At 44.7% G+C, this 27,652-nt stretch overlaps 1 protein-coding gene across 20 annotated transcripts in view; it reads right to left on the bottom strand.

The window, feature by feature from the left end:
- Window positions 1–20,619, bottom strand: part of EPB41L2 (erythrocyte membrane protein band 4.1 like 2) — a 193,161-nt gene extending 172,542 nt beyond the window's left edge. For 19 of the 20 annotated variants that reach the window (XM_077289360.1, XM_077289368.1, XM_077289363.1 and 16 more), the window contains exon 1: window positions 20,364–20,619. The gene's annotated coding sequence lies outside the window, so the exon portion shown is untranslated. The remainder of the gene's footprint in view (window positions 1–20,363) is intronic. The other variant, XM_077289362.1, reaches the window with a different exon arrangement.
- Between the last annotated feature and the right edge of the window lie 7,033 nt (window positions 20,620–27,652).

Below are 27,652 nucleotides of genomic sequence, written 5' to 3'. Positions count from 1 at the left end.
AAAGGGGCCAGGACGACTGATCCGGGTACATGAAAGAATGAATGGAGCCATGTATCGTGAGATTTTGAGTGCAAACCTCCTTCCATCAGCAAGGGCATTGAAGATGAAACGTGGCTGGGTCTTTCAACATGACAATGATCCAAAGCACACCGCCAGGGCAACGAAGGAGTGGCTTCGTAAGAAGCATTTCAAGGTCCTGGAGTGGCCTAGCCAGTCTCCAGATCTCAACCCTATAGAAAACCTTTGGAGGGAGTTGAAAGTCCGTGTTGCCAAGCGAAAAGCCAAAAACATCACTGCTCTAGAGGAGATCTGCATGGAGGAATGGGCCAACATACCAACAACAGTGTGTGGCAACCTTGTGAAGACTTACAGAAAACGTTTGACCTCTGTCATTGCCAACAAAGGATATATTACAAAGTATTGAGATGAAATTTTGTTTCTGACCAAATACTTATTTTCCACCATAATATGCAAATAAAATGATAAAAAAACAGACAATGTGATTTTCTGGATTTTTATTTCTCAGTTTGTCTCCCATAGTTGAGGTCTACCTATGATGTAAATTACAGACGCCTCTCATCTTTTTAAGTGGTAGAACTTGCACTATTGCTGACTGACTAAATACGTGTGTGTGTGTGTGTGTGTGTGTGTGTGTGTGTGTGTGTGTGTGTGTGCGCGTATATATATTATATATATATATATATATATATATATATATATATATATATATATATATATATATATATATATATATATATATATATATTTTATTTTTTTATTATCTTTTTTTTCCCTTCACATTTTGCATTCTCTGTCACACAATTACCGAATAACAAAATCTTCAAAAGAATTAAAAATATAGAGGTAAAAATCATAAAAAATCATTGGTTCACTTGACATGGAATGACCCAATTCTTAAAAATGGCACACGTGGTTCATGAAATAATTCTATATTTATATCATCTCATGCCATGCCCCACTAAAATGTTGCAAAATTAGATAAATTCCAGAAACTGATAAAATCACTCCAGGGGGTGACTGATGTACAGTTGCACGAAATTATGCAATTTTTAAAAACCAAAAAAGATCTCGAAAGCCCAATTCCTACCCACAATGAACACCAGGTGAATACAGAACACAAACTTTAAAAAAATAAAGTGTGAAATTACGGTAAGTGAGAATAAAGAGCAAATGAAAAACAGATTAACACCAACATTACCTGTACATGGCCCATTCATTCCTCGGATACTCGTTTCAATTGACATGCAAATAGGGCTGAAGAGCTACTGTAGATCTGAAGTGTGTGTCACTCCAGCTCTATGCCCCACCAAGTGCCACCTCCTACTTAGCGGATAGCTCCTTTGCACAAAGTCTAACAGCACAGAGGCTGGTAGTGAAGAAAATAGGAGGCAGTAGTCCTGACTGAAGAATAGAGCATCTTTCCAGACCGCAGCATGTCCATTTATCTTGCGGAGACGCTCCGTCTTCTCAAGATAAATATCACCGCCCAATGTATAGGATGCAGTGATTCCGCATGGTTCAATGAACACATGCGGAATCACCGCGCGTACAAAAGCCGGCAGCGCTTTGGATGGAGCTGCGTCCATAGAGCTGCCAATCCGGACTGTGGAAACATACCCTTACTTATCAACAATGTCCATTCACAGTTGATGATGGATCATCTCAGAGGGGCAAAGTTTCGTGAGCCAACTTACCATGATAACATCCCATCACAGGACCATGCTGGTATCAGAGACTTATAACCTACTGTGCTCTTCAGTCCATATTACTATGACCTATGTAGTATTACAGATTGAATGGACGCTACACGTTAAGTGAGAAATGTCAAGTTTTTCCCTACATGAAATTGGGAAGGCTGTCCCCTTTTTATATAAAAAGACTATTAAGGTGTGATCTAGTTGCTTGCATTCTTGCGTAGGAGTAATGCAATTGACCTAAAAAGATAAGTATGGAAAATTATGAACAAGCAAACCTAACAGGGTGGTCCCGGAGCTGGGTAAGTGTGATACAAGTTTCCTACACTCTCCATCCTGAAGTTAGTTACTCCTGGAGCAGTACTTTAATATATGCAGACATCACATAAGCCCCAAGACAAGCTGCGAAAAACAGCCATAACGAAAAAGACATTCAGTAAAACTACCTTAACAAAGTGAGGAGTATGGCCAAAACATTTACAGAAAATCAGTGCTGAAACCAGAGATGCAATGATCACCCCCCTGAGGCAAATGAAGGATCGCTCCAGCCAACCTTCTATAGAAGCCAAGCCAAGACCTCTTGACATCTTGGCACAACCACTAAATATAAAATACTTTCAGATGGTTAAGCCATTTACGCTTGCATGGAATGTGAAAGCATTGCGTCTGTAACCGGCTGTGAAGTATCAGTCATGATGGCTATACAATGGGCAGCAAACAATAGATAATGGAGCTTAATGTAAAATTTCCCAAACTCCACAGCGAGAAGCAGGGACTAGTATTATGTAATCCAGGCGTACACTGCTTCTAGCAGGAATCCAAAACAAGGTGGTGGGGGTGATCAGTTACACCATGTGAGGATTCACTTAAGGTAATAAATAAAATAAAGCATGTTGTTGCTGAAATGGAAGAGATGTGATGTAACAAAAGTGATTTGACGCTAGAATAGAAGCATATGAAGAACGCCAAAACGCTTTAAAATCTGGGAACTCATTCACAATTTTTCACCATGATATAATTCATCCTTCCTGTTATTTTCCCTGGTCCCCTCCAGAATCTGGAGAGGTCACATACTGTGACGTGACTAGAGAGATCATTTATATTGTGCTTATTTAGATAACTTCTGTGTCCTAGATGCCTCCAAATCAGACTGACAGATATACAACGATAACCCAAACATTACACCACCAGAAGAACTGTAGTTTCGGAATGAGAACAGAGCGTCAAAGAGTATTCTACAACAAAACTATTTAGAAAACTGCTATTAAGTAATAAAAAAAATATATACAGTATATCTCTGCTCACCTTTTCCATCCCCCACTAAGCCATCACAGACACTCTGGTGGTCCTCCTTCAGTGTTCTCTTGTAAACAAAGACATGGAGGACCAGCAAAGCTTCTTTTCTCGACCTTAAAGGCCCATTCAGACGACCGTACAAAATCGGTCTGATCTCAGACTTCAGTGAACGGACTGGCCACAGACTTGGCATTTCCCAACCGGCACAATACAACTTTGTGTATTTATAGGAGGCGGTCATGCTCAAGTCAAGAGAGCTGTGGCCAGTCTCTGCACTGTGGTCTGAGATCTGACTTATTTGCGTGGATGTCTGAATGAGCCTTTGGGCCTCATTCAGATGTCAGCGAGTCTAATGCATATGCAAAAAAAAAAAAAAAAAAGTCTGAGTGTCAAGAGTTTTTCATCTGACTCATCAGTATTATGGTCAGATAATACCACATGTGACAAATATAAGTGACAAATCCTCCATTGATTACAATGTTAAACACGGACAGCAACTGTGATGTCCGTGATTTCCATAGACCCATAAACCTGCCTGGCTCAATTTCAAATTTAATGTCTCCATGAATTTTTGGGGACACATGGACATGTTAATAGCAACATAGATTTTAGGCTATGTGCCCACGTTGCAGAAATGCTGAGGAAATGTCCGCAACATTTCCGCAACTCCCTGCAGCGGGTAAAAGGCATGTGGAATTCACATGCGCTTTCCCGCAATACAAGCGTTTTTAGCTTGCAGAATGCTTGCATTTCCAAGTGATTTAAAGCATCGCTTGGAAAAGTGATTGACAGGTTGGTCACACTTGTCATGCATAGTGCTTGACAAGTGTGACCAACTGTTTACTATTGATGCTGCCTATGCAACATCAATAGTAAAAGATAGAATGTTAAAAATAATTTAAAAAAAATAAAAAATATGGTTATTCTCACCTTCCGACGATCTCCTCAGCGGCGCTCCCGGTACGTTCCGTTCCCAGGGATGCTTTGCGCGAAGGACCTTGGTGACGTCACGGTCGTGTGACCACAACGTCATCCCAGGTCCTTCGTGCAAAGCATCCCTGGGAACGGAAGCCGCTGCGTGCACAGCTGAGAGGCGGGAGGACTCCAGACCTGGGTAGCAGCCGCACATGAAGCGCTCACTTTACGCATGGTGGGCATAGCCACATGCGTAAAGTGAGTATTTCAATGCAATCCCATTGCTGCGGATTCCGCAGAAATAATGAACATGCTGCGGATTTTACAGCTATGCGATTCTGCAGCGGGAAAATCCACAGAATGGGCACAGCAACCATAGGATTGCATGGGAATACGATTTTTAAGCGTTTTTATGGGTTTCCGCTGCAGCAAAAAACGTGGTAGAAATGCATAAAAAACGCAATGTGGGCACACAGCTTTAATGTGTACATATACATATCCACATACTATTAAATACAAAACGTGATTCACGGACATCTGAATGAGGCCTATGTCTAGAGTTCATGTAACAGGTTTTACTTGCAATTACTGTGAGAATTAAAGAACACACAAAAATTCTCAAAAAACAATTGTGTGGTTTTTCCTACCAGCAATAAGTGTACGTCCCAATACATGTAATACCATCCATCCAAAAAGTTTCCCAAAGCAGAGGGCTCAGGTATGCACTATTATCTGGATAACATCGACCGCTACTCCAAATATTGTCCCTCCAGGAGAAAAGCACTTTTTTTTTTACGCCTATAATAATGAAGTCGCATCTCTTGCTGTGATGCATTATAGGTTAGCATAATGCCAACTTCTGTGTGCCCCCCACCATTCGTTCCATCCACTTTTTAAAAAGAGTTCTCTGGGCAGAAGAAGAATGCTACCAAGTATTGCATAAATGTGTATTTAAAAAAAAAAAAAAACTAGCAGAATGGTTCGAATAGTGACCAATCAATCAGATCACTTCTTTAATTACCAACCTTGCACTGAAAATTGGAATACGGTCAATGAAAAAACGATTGAGCCACTTCATTTAGTTTATCTTTTATGCATGAAGGTCAGCATCTGTGCCAAGATACACAGAAAACGAACGTTACAGGCATGTTTCTATTAAAGCTGCTGCATGTGTACCTTAAAGTTCAAAGTGGACCAGCCATGGAACCTATGGCATTTGGGAAGATCTAAGCTCTACAAGGCTCTCAAATTCAGCTCAACTTGGCACCCAAAACTGGAGTACATGCACTGCACTGTTTGTGACCTAGTGGAAAGAGGGTGAGGTATAGAGAAGAGAGACATGGCTTAACGTGCCAATATGGACCACAAATTAGGTGCAAAAGAATTCAACCTACAAGTGGAAGAGAACGGACATGTCCAGAAAACATGACACAGCGTGCACCTTGTCCTTTTTAAGACAGAAATAACTACAGTAATCAGCCCCTATGTGTAAACCGGTGTATAAATACGGCAGGCTCACAAATCACCAATTCTGTTGGGTGCTACAATATCTACCTATAGGTCCTCTAACAGGCACTGCTCTGCCCTAAAGTCACAAAAGAAATAACATGTTGGGGACCTGAAACACGGCGAGTGCGTGAAAGAAAGCACAGAGAACAAGAGATTTCTATGCATCCCTTCCGCTTTGCTGGAACTGCACTAAGGCCATGTTCACACGTCCAGTATTTGGTCGGTATTTGTATATAAATGGTCACATGACAACTACTGTGAGTGTGGAACAAGGAGGAATCCCAACAGTGAGTACATTTTACACACTTAAGATTCAATATGTCACTGTTTACATGGCCATTTAAGTTGAATGCAGGTAACTACAGCATTATGGGAAAACAAGTTGTAATATTACTGGACCAAATTAATAAGTCTAAACTATATGTATTAAAAATCAGCTATAAAGCATAAGTAAGCATATAAAGTAGAGTAACACAATATAACTGGCAATAATTTCAATATGTAAACTTAAGGCAACCATTTGCAATTCTTGATATCCCACTAGTAGCATTGTAAAGTATAGATCACAGGATCTGAAAATCATTCGGGGTCAGATAATGAGACTTCTAAACTCCGCAGCCCATTAACCAAACATCTGCGTCTTATACTTAAACATGAGAACAAATTATGAACAAACACTGCATGCAAACAGTAATGTTGGCTTTAGGAGGGAAAGCATATGCTGCGGTGTTAACCCGCTCACTGCCTTCTGTCCACGTAGCAGCGTGGCTTCCTAGGGCAGCATATAAACAAAAGAGGCGCTCTCCTTTCCTACATATAAACATAATGAAGGCGCACACATAAGGAAGGATGTGCTCACGGCATACAAGACAATGAGAGATGTGCAAGAGATGGGCTCAGGAAAGACCCAATCTCAAGTCCTACACAGGAATAGACCGAATTGGACTTCCTCACATACAGAACATACAACTTTGTGACAGATGCTTCATTTTTATCAGTGTAAGCTATAAGTTTTCTTCCTGTAAGGAGCAGAGAGATGCACGTTCTGCCCATCAGTAGCATGGAGGATGACAACCATGCAGAGTGCACTCAGACAGCAGATGTCAGGCCATTTCGCACTGCTCCCCACCCACTAAAGCTCATACTGGCTGCTGGTTACAGTCCGGATGCAGGCAAAGCTCAGGGGAGCAGCACACAGGGCTATGGAAGATGAAGATGGATGACAGGGATGGAGAGAAGAGATGTGGGGGAGGGAAGGGAAGTGACAATTCTCCCCCACAGCTGGCTGCGCTGGAAGGCCAGATACCAACATGACTGCCGCTACTCTCAACCACTGCAGCTTCAGGCTTTACAATCCTATGTGCACTTGGACACTCACATTCCCTACTAGAAAACACACAAATAGAAACTCAACTTCAAAAAGGAGAAAGATAAGGAGTCTTAAAATCCTGTCAACATGATCTTCGGCTATGCCAGTGATACATGTGAGAAGATCACACCAGTGAAATCTCTGATCATGGGATTTCTGAAATAAAAGGGCTCTATAGAGAGCGCAAACCTCTTATACTGCCACAGGAAACCTGAACTCATTTTCTAGCAGACTAGTAATGTGTATGGACCCCATGTTTGAGCCGTGTTTACACAATCCGACTTCCCGCAGTAATGACCAATTATATATATAAGGGTCACTTCCGTCTGTCTGTCCTTCTGCCACGGATATTCATTGGTCGCGGCCTCTGTCTGTCACGGAATCCAAGTCACTGATTGGCCTCGCCAGCTGCCTGTCATGGCTGCCGCAGCCAATCAGCGACGGCCACAGTCCGATTAGTCCCTCTCTACTCCCCTGCAGTCAGTGCCCGGCGCCCGCTCCATACTCCCTGCAGTCACCGCTCACACAGGGTTAATGCCAGCGGTAACGGACCGCGTTATGCCGCAGGTAACTCACTCAGTTACCGCCGCTATTAACCCTGTGTGACCAAGTTTTTACTATTGAGGCTGCCTATGCAGCCTCAATAGTAAAAACATCTGTTAAAAATAATTTAAAAAATAACAAATCATTATATACTCACCTACGCCACCTTTCCCACTCCTCGTGATGCTCCGGTGACCAGTCCATGCAAAAGGCAGGTTCCGGTGCTAAGGATTGTATGCGACAAGGACCTGCCATGACGTCACGGTCATGTGACCGTGACGTCATCACATCCTGGGACCGGAAGCTGCCGCGTGCACCGAACACAGGCGACAGAACTACTACAAGGCACCCTCGGAAGGGGAGTATGTGTTTATTTTTTATTTTTTAGCCCGTGACATACGTGGCTGGTAATATACTACGTAGCTGGGCAATATACTACGTCTGTACGTCGCTGGGCAATATACTACGTGGCTCTGTGCTGTATACTACGTCACTGGGCAATATACTATGTGGCTCTGGGCAATATACTACGTCACTGGGCAATATACTACGTGGCTCTGTGCTGTATACTACGTCACGGGCCAATATACTACATGGCTCTGTGCTGTAAACTACGTGGCTGGGCAATATACTACGTCACTGGGCAGTATACTACGTGGGCTGTGCAATATACTACGTGGGCTGTGCAATATACTACGTGGGCTGTGCAATATACTACGTGGGCTGTGCAATATACTACGTGGGCTGTGCAATATACTACGTGGGCTGTGCAATATACTACGTGGGCTGTGCAATATACTATGTGGGCTGTGCAATATACTACGTACACATGCATATTCTAGAATACCCGATGCGTTAGAATCGGGCCACCATCTAATACATATATATATATTGCGATGGGAGAAGAAGGCACGCACTCACAGGATGTCCGATGCAGGTAACTTTATTGTAGTAAAAGACACATCTTCACAGCCGGGGGTGCTGTACAAGGAGTGCGGCGATGCTAGACAACAGCTGTTTCGCGCCTGGCTGGCGCTTCAACACCAGTCAGCACCCACATAGCGTTTTAGGACTCCGTTAACGCTGCCATTCACCGTGTAAGTGTGACCAACTTTTTACTATTGATGCTGCCTATGCAGCATCAATAGTAAAAACATATAATGTTAAAAATAATAACAAAAAAAAACATTATAATCTCACCTTCCGCGCCAGCCTTTCCCGCTCCTCGCGATGTTCCAGTCCCAAGAATGCATTGCGGCAATGACAGGACATGACGCAACGGTCTCGCGAGACCGCTACATCATCACGTGTACTTGCCGCAAGGCATTACTGGGACCGGAGCGTCGCTAGGAGCATCGGTAAAGCCCTGGCCTGGATCCGGGGGCCGATGGAAGGTGAGAACTAATTTTTATTTTAATTGCTTTTTTAACAGGGATATGGTGCCCACATTGCTATATACTACGTGGGCTGTGCTATATACTACGTGGGCTGTGCTATATACTACGTGGGCTGTGCTATATACTACGTGGGCTGTGCTATATACTACGTGGGCTGTGCTATATACTGCGTGGGCTGTGCTATATACTGCGTGGGCTGTGCTATATACTACGTGGGCTGTGCTATATACTACGTGGGCTGTGCTATATACTGCGTGGGCTGTGCTATATACTGCGTGGGCTGTGCTATATACTGCGTGGGCTGTGCTATATACTGCGTGGGCTGTGCTATATACTGCGTGGGCTGTGCTATATACTGCGTGGGCTGTGCTATATACTGCGTGGGCTGTGCTATATACTGCGTGGGCTGTGCTATATACTGCGTGGCTGAGCTATATACTGCGTGGCTGAGCTATATACTAGATACATATTCTAGAATACCCGATGCGTTAGAATCGGGCCACCTAGTCAGTAAATATTTACCAATACGCAATAGTGCAGACAGGTTTAAACAGTCAGACATTACTGATGCACACTGAGCAATCTGTAATATATCAATCAGTGCGTATAGACTGCCATTATTCTCAGCAGCACGAGTCCTGTTTACATAGGATAATGTGCTGCTGAGAATGAAGATCTTTTGTGTAGCACAAAAGATAATTTCACCCGACGAGCAAGCATTGTGCTTGTTTATAAGGTGGTTGGCAGCCTGTTTACACTGAAACGAGCACTCTGAGGAAAATGATTGTTCGTGATCATCTTTCGGTGTAAATGGAGGTTTACACCGTGGTGTCAGATACCTATTAACAGAAGACCAGGAGATTACTAAAGAGAAGGTTGCAGGCAAGGATGTGTTCACGCCACATTAAGAGGTTTTATTTCACATATACAGTATGCCATAAAAAAAATGGGAAATACCTCGATTGTATCCATGCAAGGAGGGTGGGAATCTTCCTATAACCAGTACCCATCATCTAGTAACCAGGATATGGAAGTACAGCATCCTGTTTTCCCAATATATCACTCACGAAGGCCTGACAAAGACCCCGACCAGTGAAGAGATTTCTTCCTGGTCTATGCTCCATTGCCTCAGACAGCAGCGCAACCCTGGAGCTGAGAGAAACATTTCTCAGGCTTCCATTCATAAATGACACAACAGACTAAAGTCCAGATCCTCCTCACAATTAGAAAGCATACGGCAAAATATGTACAAGGGCTTGATACTGCAATCTAGTGATCACTCTGGGTTCAGTTACTGATGAAGCAGATCAGGTGTCCTCCACCCCTGTACTAATATTGTGTACTTCCACTCAGTAATAAATGAACGTAGCACAAGTGCGTAAACATGTGAATAAATGCTTCCTGCACAACACCACACCACCAGCATGGCCATGGGCTACGAAGCCTGAAGATGTTGTTAACGATCCCAGCGCAGAAGAGGCTTGCAGGCATAAAGACAAGAATTATTCTGCATCTTCTTCACACTGACATCAGTGACCCAATCGGTAATAACCAGTAGCTCGATGGGTTAACTATGGGGGACCCATTGGGAATATTAAACTAAATCTACCAATAAGACCCTTAAAAGCATAAAATAAATAGTAAACATTAGTAGTACTGACAAAACTGTTCCCAGACGCCTCCCCTGGCCATGGTTACAAGGAGTACTGCCACAAAACCATGCATCGCCCCTTTCAGCAGCAGTCAATGCAGATCCCTACCAGGACACATCCCCTACTTTGGACATCTGGCAGTATATGTCCAGATTACTGTAAACTAATGTACCCATCTCAGAAATTAATAGCATCCAGTCATGGTGAGCTGCCTGCCAAACACAAACTAAAATAATCATGCTAATAGAAGTATGCCTAAAAGGTCAAAGGGCATCACTTACCCAAAACCCCAAACAGAGATAGAAGGGAACCTTCTCACCTAGGCTGTGCACACTGCCAGGTTCTGAGGCCAAATTGCTTCCAGAAACCGCTGGCGGTCATTTTCCTGCAGCGTCTCTTCTGACGTTTTGCTGCCGCTGTATATTGTTCTGTACTTTCAAGTACAGACAGCCGGCCGATGAATGGACAGGTCACATTGTTTAATGGAGGAGACACAAGATGGAATAGGCGCACAGCAACTACACTTGGACATTGCTGTGCCTTATGTTTCTTTTATAGGGCACTTAGGCTATGTGCACACGTTGCGGATTAGGCTTAGGAATTTGAGGTGCGGATTCTGCATCTCTTGGCAGAAAACGCAGGTGCGGATTTGACACATTTTTTGTGCGGATTCTGCGCGTTTTTCTTGCGGATTTGCTGCGTTTTTACCCCTGTGGATTTCTATAATAGAATAGGTACAAAAACGCTGCAGATCCGCAAAAAGTAGTTACATGCTCCTTCTTTTAATCCGCAGCATTTCCGCACAATTAGCACAGTATTTTTTTTTCTCATTGATTTACATTGTACTGTAAATCACTTGCGGATCTGCAGCGTTTCTGCACCGCAAAAAACGCTGCGGAGCTGCAGGAAATCCGCAACGTGTGCACATACCCTTATGCGGTGACTTTTCAGACGGATTCTAGCAGAATACATATCCTTATGGTTTAGCTTTCTTCATACAAACGTGGGAGATTTATTATCTAAAATCTATTTGAATTGTAGTGTAAATGCCACGTGCCACATGTATTAAAAGTTTTAGATACTTAAAAAAAACGTGTCTGTTAAAAGAAGTATGGCTAAGGCAGGTTTCACATATCCAACATTGACAGCCATGTATGGTTCGGCCGTGGGTCCCGTGACTTGAACAGCCACATAAGCATACATGAGGCTGCAGATTGCGGCCAGTACATGGACCGTGACTGTGGAAGTGGCCTAGAAAGGTCTGCGAGGCCTCATTCAGATGTCCGTTTTTCTCACACACAAAAACAAACGGACAGATTATTCTGATCTGAACTAGGTTGTGGTGGAAGCGTTATTTTTTCTTGTACTTGGATAAAAAATAAATAATATGATTTTCCACCTTCTCCTTTCTGACAGTCCGTGAAAATAGGACCCATAGACTTACACTGTTGATTATGCTCCGACGCTCGGATCAAAATCGGACATGCATCAGTGATTTTCTGTGAACTGCATGGCTACAGACACATGTGAATGGCCGCCTAGCACTTGTACTTATGGTGGTCTATCTGTGAAAACCAGGAATAGAACTCATGCACGAAAATCAAACGTCACAATGAGGCCTAACATTCACCGAATTAACTAAAGGTGTTCTCCAGGGTAGTGCTTAAAATGTGGTCTTAAAAAAGAAAGCCAATTAATAGGTGGGGTAAAAGTATACCAGACAATGTAAATGTAAGCTGGCTAATATTACACGTGTCCATATATTGTTTGGGGGTTTTTTCCTAGTGTTAATAACGGTTTGTAAAACATCTCATTTTTTCCTAGACTTTCAGCTTACATCTGTCAGCAGATTATTTTGCTGGGAAAAAACCATGGCAAAAACACTCACTTTTTTTCTAAAACTGTGTATGTGAACCCGCCTCAACATAACGAGTATTTTGTCCAACTTTTGGGCTGCCTATCAGAGTGAAATATTAAACCAAATAAATCATGCCTTGGCCAAAGTCCAATAACAGTGAACAGATCTGCAGTCCTGAAATACATGTAACACCCAAGTAGATATAGGCATATAATGACTGTTATGGCCAATTTAGACGAGCAATGATCACCGAGCCAATACTGGTAGGATCACTTGTTATCGATCATCAGCTCATCTGACATAACAGGAAATGCTGCCAATACAGTGATCCTGTGTGCATGTAGGTTGACCTGTCCGCTCGTCTGAAGAAGGAAAGTTGGATTTTAATTTCTCAACTAAGAGAATCTGGCTGATAATGCAAATGACACTGACCATACTTCTGATCAGTGTGAGCACAGAGTAGTCCGATTAGCTAGGATGAGAAGAAGGAGAAAAAAAATTCTCCATTCTGTCAGTCCATGGAAATCAGACTACAATAAGATATCAAAGTGTAGTCTGATGTATCCACAGACTCATTGACTTGCATGGACAAGCGCGATCCAAATATCAGGGCTGTGGAGTCGGCGTCGTAGTTAGTTTTGGTTGGAGTCGGTAGAAATGTACCGACTCCAGCTTTAAAAAATTTTTATTAATATTTCATAATTGAACTTTCATATGAATTTTATAAATGTTACTCAAATAAATATATATGTTCTATCAAACTATGAACAACAGTGATAAGCAGTTCTGCTGGAGATAGAGACATTTCTTACTTCTTGTGTGTCACTGTTCTCCACTGCCCTTATCTAGTCTTAGACTTGGTTAACCTCATGGTGCCCCAACCCCCCTACTTACAATGTATGAAACTGAAAGTGAAAATGTGTTGCAAATTCTTAGTAGTAAAGCTCCTCCTCTAGACTAGATGTTTACTAGGTGTGCGTCTTCCAAGCATCTCACAGCTGCTACTCAGAAGAGGAAGACTGTAAGAAGTATTATCCTTTCAACAAACTTTGCATCAGTTAACTGTGAGTACATGAGGAATAACAGTATTACTGACCACTATATCAGTTGTACGACCTGGCAATAATTTTGTACAATTGTTTTTAGGAAAAACAATTGTCATTTGGATTGTGAATGCAGAATTAAAAACCTGAGAATGTCAAAGAAGCGTCACATTAAATCAGCTGTATTTGAACATTTCACCATCACTCAAGATAGAAAACATTATGTCTGTCAGTGTATGACAAATGATCCAGACGAAAATAAATGCTGTGAAGCCAAGATCAGTGCATATTCAGGCAAAGATAAAAATGCTCCTACCAGAGATTCTAATCTAAAGAGACATTTACAGCGCTTTCATCCACAAGTACTGAAAGCAGTGGATGAGAAAGACTGCATCCAAACCAATGAACCAGTGCCCAGCTCTTCCAGCCAAACAAAGGAGCAGAGAACTTTGCAGCCATCAGTTGCAAGTATTTTGTCAGTGACAAAGTTACTGTGACAATGACAGTAGATGCATTTAAAAAACAGATCATAGAGCTTGTTGTAAAGGATAGTGTGCCTATTTCATTATTTTCACGACCAGCTTTTGTGTGTCTGAATGGGGAAATGGCCCGCAAGATTGGTGTTTCTCTGAAGAGAGAGAGTATTAGAAAATTAGTAATCGAAGAAGCTTTTAAACAAAAGGAAGAACTTAAAAACTCTCAAGGGACGCTTTCTGTTTCTTAAAATGGATGCCTGCACACGTCACAGAGTGAACTATTTTGCCATCAATGTCCGATTTGTTTGTGACAAAAATGAAATAGTTACCAAGACATTGGCAGTAAAAGACACCAAAGCTCATCACACCAGTGAGTTTCTCCAGGTCTTGGTGGAAAAGGTTCTGCAAGACTATGAACTTAAAAAAGAGCAAGTTCTTTCTGTCGTAACTGACAATGCTTCAAATATGATAAGTACTATTAAGCTAATGAATGAGAGTAATGATGGTGACCAGCAGCTAGAAGAACATTCTGGGTCCACAGACACAGAAATGTTTGAAATAGAGGAACACAGTATTGTAACTGAGGAGCAAACTGAAGTTGCTTCAGATGAACAGCAACATGATAGTTAGATGATCTTGTTGAAACTGTGTCAATACGTTCTTTCATTCATCACATGCGCTGTGTTGTGCATATGCTACAGCTGGCTATAAGAAACAGTCTGCAAGAACAACATGCTGCTGCACTGATTGGCAAGGTGAGAAAATTGGCTACTGTTGCCAGAACCCCTAAAGTTGACTCAATTTTGAAGAGACGTGCTGGAAAAGGGGCAATTATTGATCAAGCCACACGATGGGGCAGTACTTACTTAATGATTCAGCGCTTGGTTGAACTGAAAAACTTTCTTGTACACATGGCCAACCCTCAACTGACACTAAATGAAAGTCAGTGGAATCAGGTGACTGAGCTGGAAAAATTGATAGAGCACCCATTTACAGTGACACCCATTTACAAGCAGAGGACTTAACTCCAGGTATTTTCTTAAAGGAGAACCTGATGTTTCGCCTGTTACAAAGAGGAGGGTTAATTGCAAGTGGCATTGCTACATCAATGAAACGGAGAGAGGAGCTACTATTACAAAATAACATTCTTTTGGCAGCTGTTTATGTAGACCCAATGCATCGGATTCTTCTAGATGATCAACAGCTAACTAAAGGAAAAGAAGCTCTGTTTGAAATAGCAGTAAGGATGAAAGGGTTGCAGAACAGTCAGGAGGAACAAGAAGAATTTGGTCGTTCTGCCACATCTTCACCCTCATCAACTGATGAAGAATTTAATTTCGAAAAATATTTGGATCACAAGGACCGTGCAAAGCGTTCCCGCATAGAAGAGTCATCCCCATCAAAGAACACAGCCAGTACAGTTCATCAAAAATAACAGTGCAACAAGCGATTCCTCTGTATCCTGACATTGTCAGAGATGTTGCCCGAGTGGTTACTGCTTTGCCACCAACCCAAGTTAGTGTAGAGAGGTTGTTCTCTGCTCTCAAAATACGGTAATTAGATCAGATTTGAGGGCATCCATGAAGGAGAATCTGACAGAGGCAATACTTTTTCTGAGGACAAATTTATAGATTTCTTCTTATTAACTGCATAACAGTGTTTATTGCATATTTACTTACAAGAGTTTAGAAAAGTTTATAAAAGTTATTTGCTATATTCTAATTGTATTCTAAAAAATATAGTTTTTGCTCTAAGTGGTCTGATTACTTACATGATGGTGAGAAACTGAATAAGCACGATGTTAATATTTTACAACAGTAAATTTATTGTTACGAATTGGCCATTTATGAAGGAGTCGGAACCTGATAAAATCCAGGAGTCGGAGTCGCAACTGTGGCTTACCGACTCCACAGCCCTGCCAAATATCTGATCAAAAATAGGACACATATACAGCCCCTTGGACTAACATTGGTCCAGGTGAATTACGATGTTTTCGGAAAGAAAATACGCTCGTCTGCACCTGCTCTAATGGGAGATCACAGACACGTCTGGTGCATGATTCGCTCTTTGCAGCAGTACTCCATTCTTCCCACATGTCCCAATAGGACAGGCTGTCTAATATCCACATTTCAGACACGTGCATAAACAAGCGACCTTTACCAAGCACGGTCCTATAACAAAACCCCTATCCAAATGCCTCATCCAGAAGGCCAAATTTTAGGCCGGGGACACACTTAACGTATAAAAAAACGGTCCGTTTTTCACGGCCGAGAATCGCACAAATGTTTCAAAAACAGTGATCCGTGTGCAGTGCGAGGATGCGATTTCCTCGCATCAAATGATCCGTGTGACATCCGTATGCAGAGATTTTCTCGCAAGCTTGCAAAACCGACATCTAATGGATTTATGTGCTCAAATGTTCGGGAAAACATATATACAGTATATATATATATATATATATATATATATATATATATATATATATATATATATATATATATATATATATATATATATATATATATATATATATATATATATATATATACACACAGTTAGGTCCATATATATTTGGACAGAGACAACCTTTTTCTAATTTTGGTTATAGACATTACCACAATGAATTTTAAACAAAACAATTCAGATGCAGTTGAAGTTCAGACTTTCAGCTTTCATTTGAGGGTATCCACATTAAAATTTGATGAAGGGTTTAGGAGCTTCCGCTCCTTAACATGTGCCACCCTGTTTTTAAAGGGACCAAAAGCAATTGGACAATTGACTCCAAGGCTATTTCATGGACAGCTGTGGGCAATCCCTTCATTATGTCATTCTGAATTAAGCAGATAAAAGGCCTGGAGTTGATTTGAGGTGCGGTGCTTGCATTTGGAAGGTTTTGCGGTGAAGTAAACATGCGGTCAAAGGAGCTCTCCATGCAGGTGAAACAAGCCATCCTTAAGCTGCGAAAACAGAAAAAAAACCATCTGAAAAATTGCTACAATATTAGGAGTGGCAAAATCTACAGTTTGGTACATCCTGAGAAAGAAAGAAAGCACTGGTGAACTCATCAATGCAAAAAGACCTGGGCGCCCACGGAAGACAACAGCGGTGGATGATCGCAGAATAATCTCCATGGTGAAGAGAAACCTCTTCACAACAGCCAACCAAGTGAACAGCACTCTCCAGGAGGTCGGCGTATCAATATCCAAATCTACCATAAAGAGAAGACTGCATGAAAGTAAATACAGAGGGTTCACTGCACGGTGCAAGCCACTCATAAGCATCAAGAATAGAAAGGCTAGACTGGACTTTGCTAAAAAACATCTAAAAAAAGCCAGCACAGTTCTGGAAGAACATTCTTTGGACAGATGAAACCAAGATCAACCTCTACCAGAATGATGGAAAGAGAAAAGCATGGGGAAGGCGTGGTACAGCTCATGATCCAAAGCATACCACATCATCTGTAAAACATGGTGGAGGCAGTGTGATGGCTTGGGCATGCATGGCTGTCAGTGGCACTGGGTCACTAGTGTTTATTGATGATGTGACACAGGACAGAAGCAGCCGAATGAATTCTGAGGTATTCAGAGCCATACTGTGTGCTCAGATCCAGCCAAATGCAGCCAAACTGGTTGGTTGTCGTTTCATACTACAGATGGACAATGACCCAAAACATAAAGCCAAAGCAACCCAGGAGTTTATTAAAGCAAAGAAGTGGAATATTCTTGAATGGCCAAGTCAGTCACCTGATCTGAACCCAATTGAGCATGCATTTTACTTGTTATAGACTAAACTTCAGACAGAAAGGCCCATAAACAAACAGCAACTGAAAACCACTGCAGTGAAGGCCTGGCAGAGCATCAAAAAGGAGGAAACACAGCGTCTGGTGATGTCCATGAGTTCAAGACTTCAGGCCGCCATTGCCAACAAAGGGTTTTCAACCAAGTACTAGAAATGAACATTTTATTTACAATTATTTAATCTGTCCAATTACTTTTGGTCCCTTTAAAAACAGGGTGGCACATATTAAGGAGCTGAAACTCCTAAACCCTTCATCCAATTTTAATGTGGATACCCTCAAATGAAAGCTGAAAGTCTGAACTTCAACTGCATCTGAATTGTTTTGTTTAAAATTTATTGTGGTATTGTCTATAACCAAAATGAGAAAAATGTTGTCTCTGTCCAAATATATATGGACCTAACTGTATGTATATATATATATATATATATATGTCATTGAGACACATGTATATATATTCTGTATTTAGATTTCATTCAGCGCGATATCTGTGAAAAGCCGGTAATTCAATTGCCGGCTTTTCATTTCTCCTTCACAAACCCGACATGATATGAGACATGGTTTACATACAGTAAACCATCTCATATCCCCTTTTTTTTTGCATATTCCACACTACTAATGTTAGTAGTGTGTATGTGCAAAATTTGGCCGCTGTAGCTGCTAAAATAAAGGGTTAAATGGCGGAAAAAATTGGCGTGGGCTCCCGCACAATTTTCTCCGCCAGAATGGTAAAGCCAGTGACTGAGGGCAGATATTAATAGCCAGGAGAGGGTCCATGGTTATTGGCCCCCCCCGTGGCTACAAACATCTGCCCCCAGCCACCCCAGAAAAGGCACATCTGGAAGATGCGCCTATTCTGGCACTTGGCCACTCTCTTCCCACTCCCTGTAGCGATGGGATATGGGGTAATGAAGGGTTAATGCCACCTTGCTATTGTAAGGTGACATTAAGCCAGATTAATAATGGAGAGGCGTCAATTATGACACCTATCCATTATTAATCCAATTGTTTGAAAGGGTTAAAAAACACACACACACGATTTAAAAGTATTTTAATGAAATAAACACAGCGGTTGTTGTAATAATTTATTGCTCTCTCAATCCATTTCCAGGCCCTCGCTTGGCAAAATAATAAACGCACAAGATACATACCTTCTCTGATGTCCTATCACGTCCCACGAGGTAATCCATCTGGATGTGGAGTCTGGGAATTGAGGAGTCGGGGATTTGAGGAGTCGGGGATTTGGCTTACCAACTCCACTGCCCTGGTCACACGAGCTATGATTCTCTCATGTTTGAGAATGAAGCTGGTTATGCTTATGACATGAAGAGTGCCATCTCAGTGTGATCCAATTCTCAGGCATGAGAGCACAGCTGTGGAGAAGATGGAGAACTTAATTTCTCCATTGTCTGAGACCAAGATGAAATCAGAGTGCAAGTTTGATGGTTCACACGCACCCATAGAATTGTATTAGCGCATGATCAGAATTTGAGTCACTTGCAGCATGCTGAGATTTTTTTTTCCATAGACTGATTTAGTCTGTTGAAAAAAAAAACTGCAGATTGACTGCCCCATAGTAAAGCATAGCATAGCACTTGTCCGAGTTATACGCTCATGTGAGCGAACTCTGAGTAGCGTTTCCCGTCCCATCAGCAGTCTGTTAGTGTTTAGTATTCTAAAGGTCCTCCAATTGGTACTATTAGTAGCTGCATTATGTAAGACAGGCTGCCTATATGAATGTGAAGTGTTCGGTAAAGAGTCACGGACGGTGGCCAGGTGGTAATCACCGACAATTTGACTTGACATCCCTGGTCACAGGATTTATCCTCTGAAGCCCTCTGCTGACAGGCTGGCACCCTCCGGTACACGCAGTGACGCTGTGTGCACTGGCATCACTGAGATACTGATGTGCTGAGCGTGGGATCCATCCTCTGAAGCATTCTGCTGACAGGCTGGCACCCTCCGGTACACACGCAGTGACGCTGTGTGAACTGGCATCACTGAGATACTGATGTGCTGAGCGTGGGATCCATCCTCTGAAGCCCTCTGCCGACAGGCTGGCACCCTCCGATACATGCAGTGACGCTGTGTGCACTGGCATCACTGAGATACTGATGTGCTGAGCGTGGGATCCATCCTCTGAAGCCCTCTGCCGACAGGCTGGCACCCTCCGATACATGCAGTGACGCTGTGTGCACTGGCATCACTGAGATACTGATGTGCTGAGCGTGGGATCCATCCTCTGAAGCCCTCTGCTGACAGGCTGGCACCCTCCAGTACATGCAGTGATGCTGTGTGCACTGGCATCACTGGGGCTTGAGGTGCCATCCTGAGAGCGGAAGGCTTGAGAATGACATGAGATGGCACAGTCCATGTTAGTGGGCATGCCTCCATCCTGGCCCCAGGAGGGATTACACAAGGACACAACCTACAGCCCATAGTGAGGAGGATGAGAGCTGCTGTGCGCTCCAATCCAGCAGGATCTGTCAGATAACATCCAATGGCTGCGGCCAGATTTGGAGGGAAATGGCAGGACCCCTCTTCTGATCATGGGTGGGCTACTACTGCTGCCCCCTCCTAGCACACAGCTGGGCAGATCCCCTGCCACAATGGCTGCCCCACTGCCAGCAGGACACTCAGGGGTTACACACACCAGATGCTCAGAAGCGGTGGTCGTACCTGAGGCAGCCAGAGACCACCATACTGGAGCCGTGATACCGCTAGCCATAGCCTCCCGGAGCCCACCCCTCTGCCACCGCCGGGTGAGGGGCTCATCCCTCCGCTGTGTACTTACCGACAGCCGCGCTGCACTCAGTGACGTGACGCTGTCCGCCGTGCAAACCGTGACGTAAACCCCTCCAGAAGCCCACCGAGGACCACTATGGCGGCACAGCGCCGGTCTTCCCGTCAGAGGTGCGTGTGCCCCGCGCCAAGCACTGCACGGCCACTGCCACCATTCAAATTCCCCGACACGAAAGCGAGCGGGCGCTACTACTGACTGCAGCCAAAGCCACGCCTCCTCTCACATAACCCCGCCCACAACACAGTGCGACACGCTCGCCTCAGACCACTACCACAACACTGTGTGAGCCACGCCCACCACAGCAGCGCCCGCCTTCTGCTCCTGCGCGTCATTGGCTAGGTAGACGTCACTAGGTTGGACCATTAGGCCACGCCTCCCGCTGACTCCCCGCCCGTTTAGCAGATGGCCTTGTCTCCTGTAGGACGTGCCCTCATATTCCTCTCAGACTCCAGCTCCGGCGTGTCCAGCTGCTGTGCTACTACTGCTCCCAGCAGGCGGCCGCAGCGTGCTAGAAGTAGTGCTTGTACAGCCTGGCATGCCCGGGGTTGCAGTGCGGAATGGCGGGCACCTATTTCCTTTCATGAGTAGCCCTCATACTTTATGGCTGAAGGCACCAGGTCCATCTTTAACCCTTCCCGACATGGACACTTTTCACGCCTGCGCTTTCTTTTCCCCCTATTCCTACTAAGTGACTTTTCCATTTTCAGTTCAGAAAGCCATATAACCATAGTTTCCCATTCACTGTACTGAACGCGGGGAAAAATTCAAAGTGCGGTGAAATTGTGAAAAAAATCAATTCTAGGAATTTAATGGCGTAAAAAAATGTGCAAAAAAACTCATGCCGCTATATTCCGAGCTCAGTAATGTCCATAGTCTCTGGTGGCTGCAGCCCAGTGAGGGCTTGTTTTTCGTGTGGCAAGCTGACATTTTTAGTGATACCATTTTGGGGGCTGTGATGTGACAACAGCTAAACCACAAGTCTGGTGCTTCTAGTTTTTCTTTTTCCATTGTTACCAAGCAGGTTCATTAATTTTATATTGTGACGGTTCCCTGAAAAATGCCCACAGGAAAATTGCCCACAGGAAAATTGCCCACAGGAAAATTGCCCACACGGAAATTTGCCCACACGGAAATTTGCCCACATGGAAAAATGCCCACTGGAAAATTGCCCACACGGAAAATTGCAAACACAGAAAATTGCCGGTTGCAGCATCACAAAGTTTCAGATCTATGATATTTGAGGTGCAAGGTGAGGATGTTCACATGATATGTGATCAACTTGTGATTTACAGCTGACCTAGTGCAAAACTGCAAACATGCTGAAGATCTGTGGTTTGCAGCAGTCTGTCATTCTCAGCAATAGATAGATCTAGTCTGCTCTCCTCTCTCACTGACTCTGCCTGAGGCTGCGTGTCCACGATCAGGATGGCCGGCGGTGTCGCTAAGCCCCGCCCCCTTTCTAGGACGCGATCATGCCGGATGTGTTAACTGTACACATCCGGGATCATCGCTCTCTCCCATAGCGCCCTGTGATATGCCTTGCGGGGACGCTGCGTCCCCGCCAGGTGTACGGACATGCTGCGATCTGAAAAGACGCGCAGCATGTCCGGAGTCGCAGGGAAGACGGATGCGTGTTTCCACGCATAGTGGAGACGGGATTTCATAAAATCCCCTCCACTATGCTGGAACATCTGGACGCTGCGTGTTTGACGCTGCAGCTCTGCGCAGCGTCAAACACGCAGCGTTTACTGACCGTGGACACTCACCCTTACTCCTCCCACCAGCCCAGAACTGCAGAACCAGCAGCAGTGTGATCCAGAGGAGCCATCACTGCTATCAGTACCCACTAAAGAATCACTCTATTATCTGTGGAGTTACATGGGACTGCAGGTCACATCTAATACATTATCATCTCAGTGGGTGCCCACCAAAAGCAGGGTGCTGCTGGCTGAGATAGATGGTCCTGGAAGCCCAGAAGGCACAGCAGAAAAAGGGAGATCCTGTCAGAATCTATCAGAGGAGCGGAAGTCCCATAGCAGCGCCACTCTCCCATTGACTTCAGTGGCAGTGAATCTGGGGCCTGCACTTCCTTCCCTGTCCACTTATCAACCAAGAGTAGAGTGAACAGACCCTGCCTAGTTATGTATCATACACATATACTGCAGGTGCAGGCAGGCGTAGGATGGAAGGAAATGCAGAGTGGATTTGAATAAGGGTATGTGCACATGTAGAATGATCCTCTGCGGATTTTTACACAGCGGATTTGATAAATCCGCAGGGCAAAAACTGCGTTTTTCCTGCGGATTTATTGCGGATTTACTGCGGAATTACCACGTTTTTTGTGCGGATTCCACTGCGGTTTTCTATTATGGAGCAGGTGTAAAACCACTGCGGATTCCACACAAAGAATTGACATGATGCGGAAAGTAAACCGCTGCGTTTCCGCTCGGTTTTTTTCTGCAGCATGTGCATTGTACAGTACATTGCACTGTAAACGCATGGGAAACCGCTGCAGACCAGCAGCTGCGGAAACGCAGCAAAATCCGCAGTGTGTGAACATAGCCTAAGGGTCTTTAGGCCCAGACACACCACAATGAGAGTAGAATTATTGTTAGCACAGTGGAATGACAACTCCTAAGAACAGAATCCGTACTCTGGGACTAGGGATGAGTGAACAGAACCTGGAGAAGTAAACTGGGCCCAGAGACCTTTGTTGAAATCCATTCTGCATTTTCTTTGCTGCCTGTGTTGTGCTGTATTGTATTTCAATGGAGCCCATGGAAGTCAAGGGCTATCACCTGGAAGCTAATTATTTGCAGGTGTGCAATGATTGTTTAATAAACTTAAAGTTATTGTTGTTATTAGAACTCCTTAGGCTGTGTGCACACGATGCAGATTTAGTGCAGATCTCTGCAGCGTTTTTTTCTGCTGCAGAAACGCTGCAGATCTGCACTGTGATTTGCAGTACAATGTAAATCAATGTAAAAAAAAAAAAAGCTGTGCACATGGTGCAGAAAAATCCACGCTGAAATGCTGCAGATTTCAAAGAAGTGCATGTCACTTCTTTTGTGCGTTTCTGCAGCGTTTCTGCACCCCTCCATTAATAGAAATCTGCAGTGGTAAAAACTGCAGAAGAAACGCGCAAAAAACGCAGCTGCGGATTCTGCCAGGAGATGCAGATTTTGTGCAGAAAATTCTGCACCAATTCTGCATCATGTGCACACAAGGCTATGTGCACACGTTGCAGATGTGGCTGTGGGTTTTTCTGCACTAAATCCGCAGCTCTTGGCAGAAACCGCAGGTGTGGTTTTGGTGCGTTTTTAGTGCGGTTTTCATTGCGGTTTTCTCTGCAGATTGTCTGTGTTTTTGACATCAATAAAGCTTTGGAAACTTGTCAAACTTCAGTAAGAAAAAAAAAAAAATGATGTAATTTCCTTGTCCAACCCCTTCTTCTTTCATCCTCTATTTTGTGAAAACATCACAATGAGTGAAAGTAACCTTGGCAGCGCTCAGTAGAGCGTAGCCACATCATACTGAGCAGCGGCTCAGTATTGGGGTATCAGGGGCAGTAATAGGGACACATACAGCAGCAGCGGCTCAGTATTGGGGTATCAGGTGCAGTAAAAGGGACACATACGGCAGCAGCGGCTCCTTATTGGGGTATCAGGTGCAGTACTAGGGACACATATGCGGCGCCCCCACCGCCGCAGGGCCGAGGGGTACCCGGTACCGGGCCTCTGAGTCTCTGCTCTGGGGTTGTCACGGCGGCTAGGCCCCGGTCCGTGACCCTGCCGTGGGGTGCTCAGTGAGTAACAGGTGTGGATGATGGTAGTAACGCTGTAGTGGTGCAGTGCAGTAAATAACGAGGACACCAGGTTGCAGTCTCTTTACCTCTTTACTGAAGATCTCTGGGTCCTCAGTCCGGAATACGGTTCACCAGGCTGCGCAAGTCCGGCCGGTCCAATGGCACCTCCAGAGTTCTCTTCACAGGTGGAAATCGGTGCCTTCCTACTAGCGCTATGTGTTGTGGTCCTTCCCTGCTGTGCTTACGGAAAGTCCCCCACAACTGTTGTGTCTGTTTCTTAAGTTCCCTCACAACTCGATTAGATGATGTTCTGCTAATCCTCCGTCCCTCCCTGGTGTTCTGGTCGGGACGGCACCCGTTTGACGGGTAGGCTCGGAGCTCTTCCGGGACCCTAGAGTCGCCCCTCTCCACAAGTTGCCCCCCAAGACTGCATAGGTGATATGTGTTAGACAGCCCGCCTTAAACTGACTGTCCTGCCGCTGTTTGGAGTATTGCTTGAAGCTGAATGTTATTCTACTCCCTCGGCGTTCCGGCCACCGGTAGTGCGCCTCAGTAGGATGTTGCTTCGGTCTTACAGCACGACTCCTACTGGTATTTCTCCTTTGCGTGATCTCGTTTCTCACTCAGCACAATCTATCTCTCTTCTAATCCTTTCTTGGGCACCGCCGCTACCCGGAGCAGGCACGGTCCCGTTACGTTCGTTCTTGTTGCCAAGCCTCTGCCAGGATCCCACCCCTGGCAGAGACCCTACTGTATCTTCCCCTACAACACCCTCTGCCACAAGGTGTTGCCTGGTTCCAACCCAGTCAGCTTTCTGATCTAACTTCCTGCCTGACCCCCAGTTTACCCACTATGGTGGGGAGTGGCCTAATGAATAGCACCCTTAGCTCCCCCCGGGGGCCCAGCTGTGAAATGTATTGGTGTCTGTGATACCTGATCAGATGAACCCCTTCAGTGCCATCAGACGCACCACAGCTCCCCATAGTGGCGGAGCCATAGTACTGCAACGACCAGGACTCTGGGGCGCTGCACTCCCCCCTGGTTAAACACAGTACTCCGGGACTGGGAAGAAAACAACAATACAAGTTAGCAAAAAGACATACAATTTTGTTGAGTGCAATAACAATAAGTATACTTAAACATGCTTCCCTTTATGGGAGGTAAGGACACTTGAACGTTACAAACATGGTTAAATTTCATAGCAACATGCTATAAATAACTCTTCTTACCCAACCGGGTATTCTACTAAGTGCAAAATTGTTGAACAATAATTTAACATTGCCTTTAAGGACATACACTCTGAATCCACTAAAGACCTTCCTATAATCACATTATAAGGTAATTTAACTTTTTCATTCTCCTTCTTTAGATCTGCAGGACCGCCTGTCCTATCGGCACCAGACCTTCTGCCTCTCCTTTCAGTTACAGGACCGCCCCGTTCAGCCAGGGCCTACTGCCTTTTCAACTACTATACACAGTATAGAACATAACATTACTTTCAGTTTAAGAGCACTGGGCCATCTCTACATGACTCCTATGAGGACTCAGGGTTTACCTTCTATCCTAACTATCTATCAACATTATCAAAACATTTTCTATTGAACAATAAGCCTTCTCATTATCTTTCTTTCTATCATGCATGCTGGACACCACATCTATCCCTACGGGCCCACTGCATCCTTCTTCTATCTTTCACCTTTTTCTTCTCAGAGAACATCATCAGTATTTCTTCACAATTAACTAATTAGATACATATAACTTTCTCATGTAAACATTATCATCCCTTTCTTTGGTCAAGACATTATTGCTTCCTATCTTAAGCAATATCACCATTTACGTGCAACGAATGAACATCCCCTTTAAGAGGGGACCAAGTCTCTATGAGGTAGCATGCCTTCTCAAGCTACCAGTCCATACTCAGCAAAGGTTCCAGTGTGGTATCTTCACAAAGAGTCCTTCTTTAAGTAAAACCAGTAGGGAGCGCCTTTAATAAGGTGCAAACTATGTACAAGGAGTTCGGATCATGCACTGTTCATGATTTCAGCAGTTCTTTTTTAACTAGAAACTTGTGCAAAAACTTTAGAAAAACAAACAAAAACAAACAATAGGGATCCCAGGTCCACAGAAGGATCCCTTTAAGAGTTAACCCTGGACGGGTTTAGCAACAAAAATCAGGAAACAAACAGTCAAAGAACTATTTACATATTAGTAAAGCAATTATGCTTACTCGTTCTTCGGGGAAGAATGTGGTTTCCTCCCGGGCCTCACCAGACCAACGGGTCGTCCGGCTGGTTCAAGGATCGGGTCCCGCCCCAACAACGACAGGATCCCTCGCCGGGATGTTCTTTTTACCGAGGATCCGGCACGCCCCCAAGGTACATGGTGAGTCCGGGTGCTCCGCTGTTCTTCAGGGCCAGGTTCAGCGGCTTTTTCAGTAGGAGATTTATCCTCCGGTGTTCCGGCAGTGGCTTGTAGTGCGACGCACCGCTGGACGCCCCGCGCCATCCAGCCAGCCTCCCCCGTGGCTCTCCTCCATCTGGTATAAGTGACGGCATCACCCGGCTCCAGGTCGCAATCAAACCTTCCACTGCAAGGTTCCACCTCCTCTCGGTCCACGTGGACTTGTAGCGGCTCCCCGATCTCCTGGATAACCCCGCGTCCATGTTGGGGGTTGAAGGAGACCACTACACCCCAGTGGGACAAGGGGGCTCCGCAACAGTGGTTAAATCAACCTGGGTTACCGGTTGTGGTCGGGCTCGCCATGCAGCCATCAAGCGTCGCAGGTGTTCGGCCTCAGGCATGAGCTTCAGGCCCGGTGTCTGCGGCGCACTTTCAGCCGCGACCGGGTTGAGAGGAGCAGGGGACACTGGAGACAAGCAGACCTCCGTGGGCTGGCCCAGCCGAGCGGTCACACGGGCATCGGCCTCCAGGCGGGCAGCGATCCGCCGGGCCTCTGCCGCGGCCATACACTCTTCCGACGGCGGCCGGGGAGGTCGGCCCATCGTTGGCTCCGTAAGGGTCAGCTCCCGCAGTGACGGCGTATCCTGAGCCACATCGGGCTGTCCAGCCTCTCTCCGAGTTCGACCATCCCCATGCGGTGCTTCCGGCGTCGCCATCTTTATCTCCTCTCCAGTATCTTCTTCCCGCGGTCTCTTTCGTTGGCGGCCCCATCTCCATGGTCTCCACCCTCCAAACAGGATCAGGAGGCGGACCTCAGCTGTTGACGGACACGTCCTCAGGACAGAAATATTTAGACTGGGCGGCCATTGTTGTTCGCGCTCTCCAGCTTGCCTACGCCTACTTCACGCCCCTCCTCTTCTCCTGCGCTCTCCTCAGCGCTGCAATGGCGGCGGATTTTGGCGGTAAATGGCGCAGCACACAGTCTCTCAATCTCAATAAAGTACAGTCCAAGCACAACAAATCACAGTTCCAAGGCACACATGACCTGATTCTTCAGGCTTAAGTAGATCCTGTT

This window comes from Ranitomeya variabilis, chromosome 2 (assembly GCF_051348905.1).
Source record: "Ranitomeya variabilis isolate aRanVar5 chromosome 2, aRanVar5.hap1, whole genome shotgun sequence".
In the NCBI taxonomy this organism is placed as follows: domain Eukaryota; kingdom Metazoa; phylum Chordata; class Amphibia; order Anura; family Dendrobatidae; genus Ranitomeya; species Ranitomeya variabilis.
This window is presented reverse-complemented; position numbering and strand designations above follow the sequence as displayed.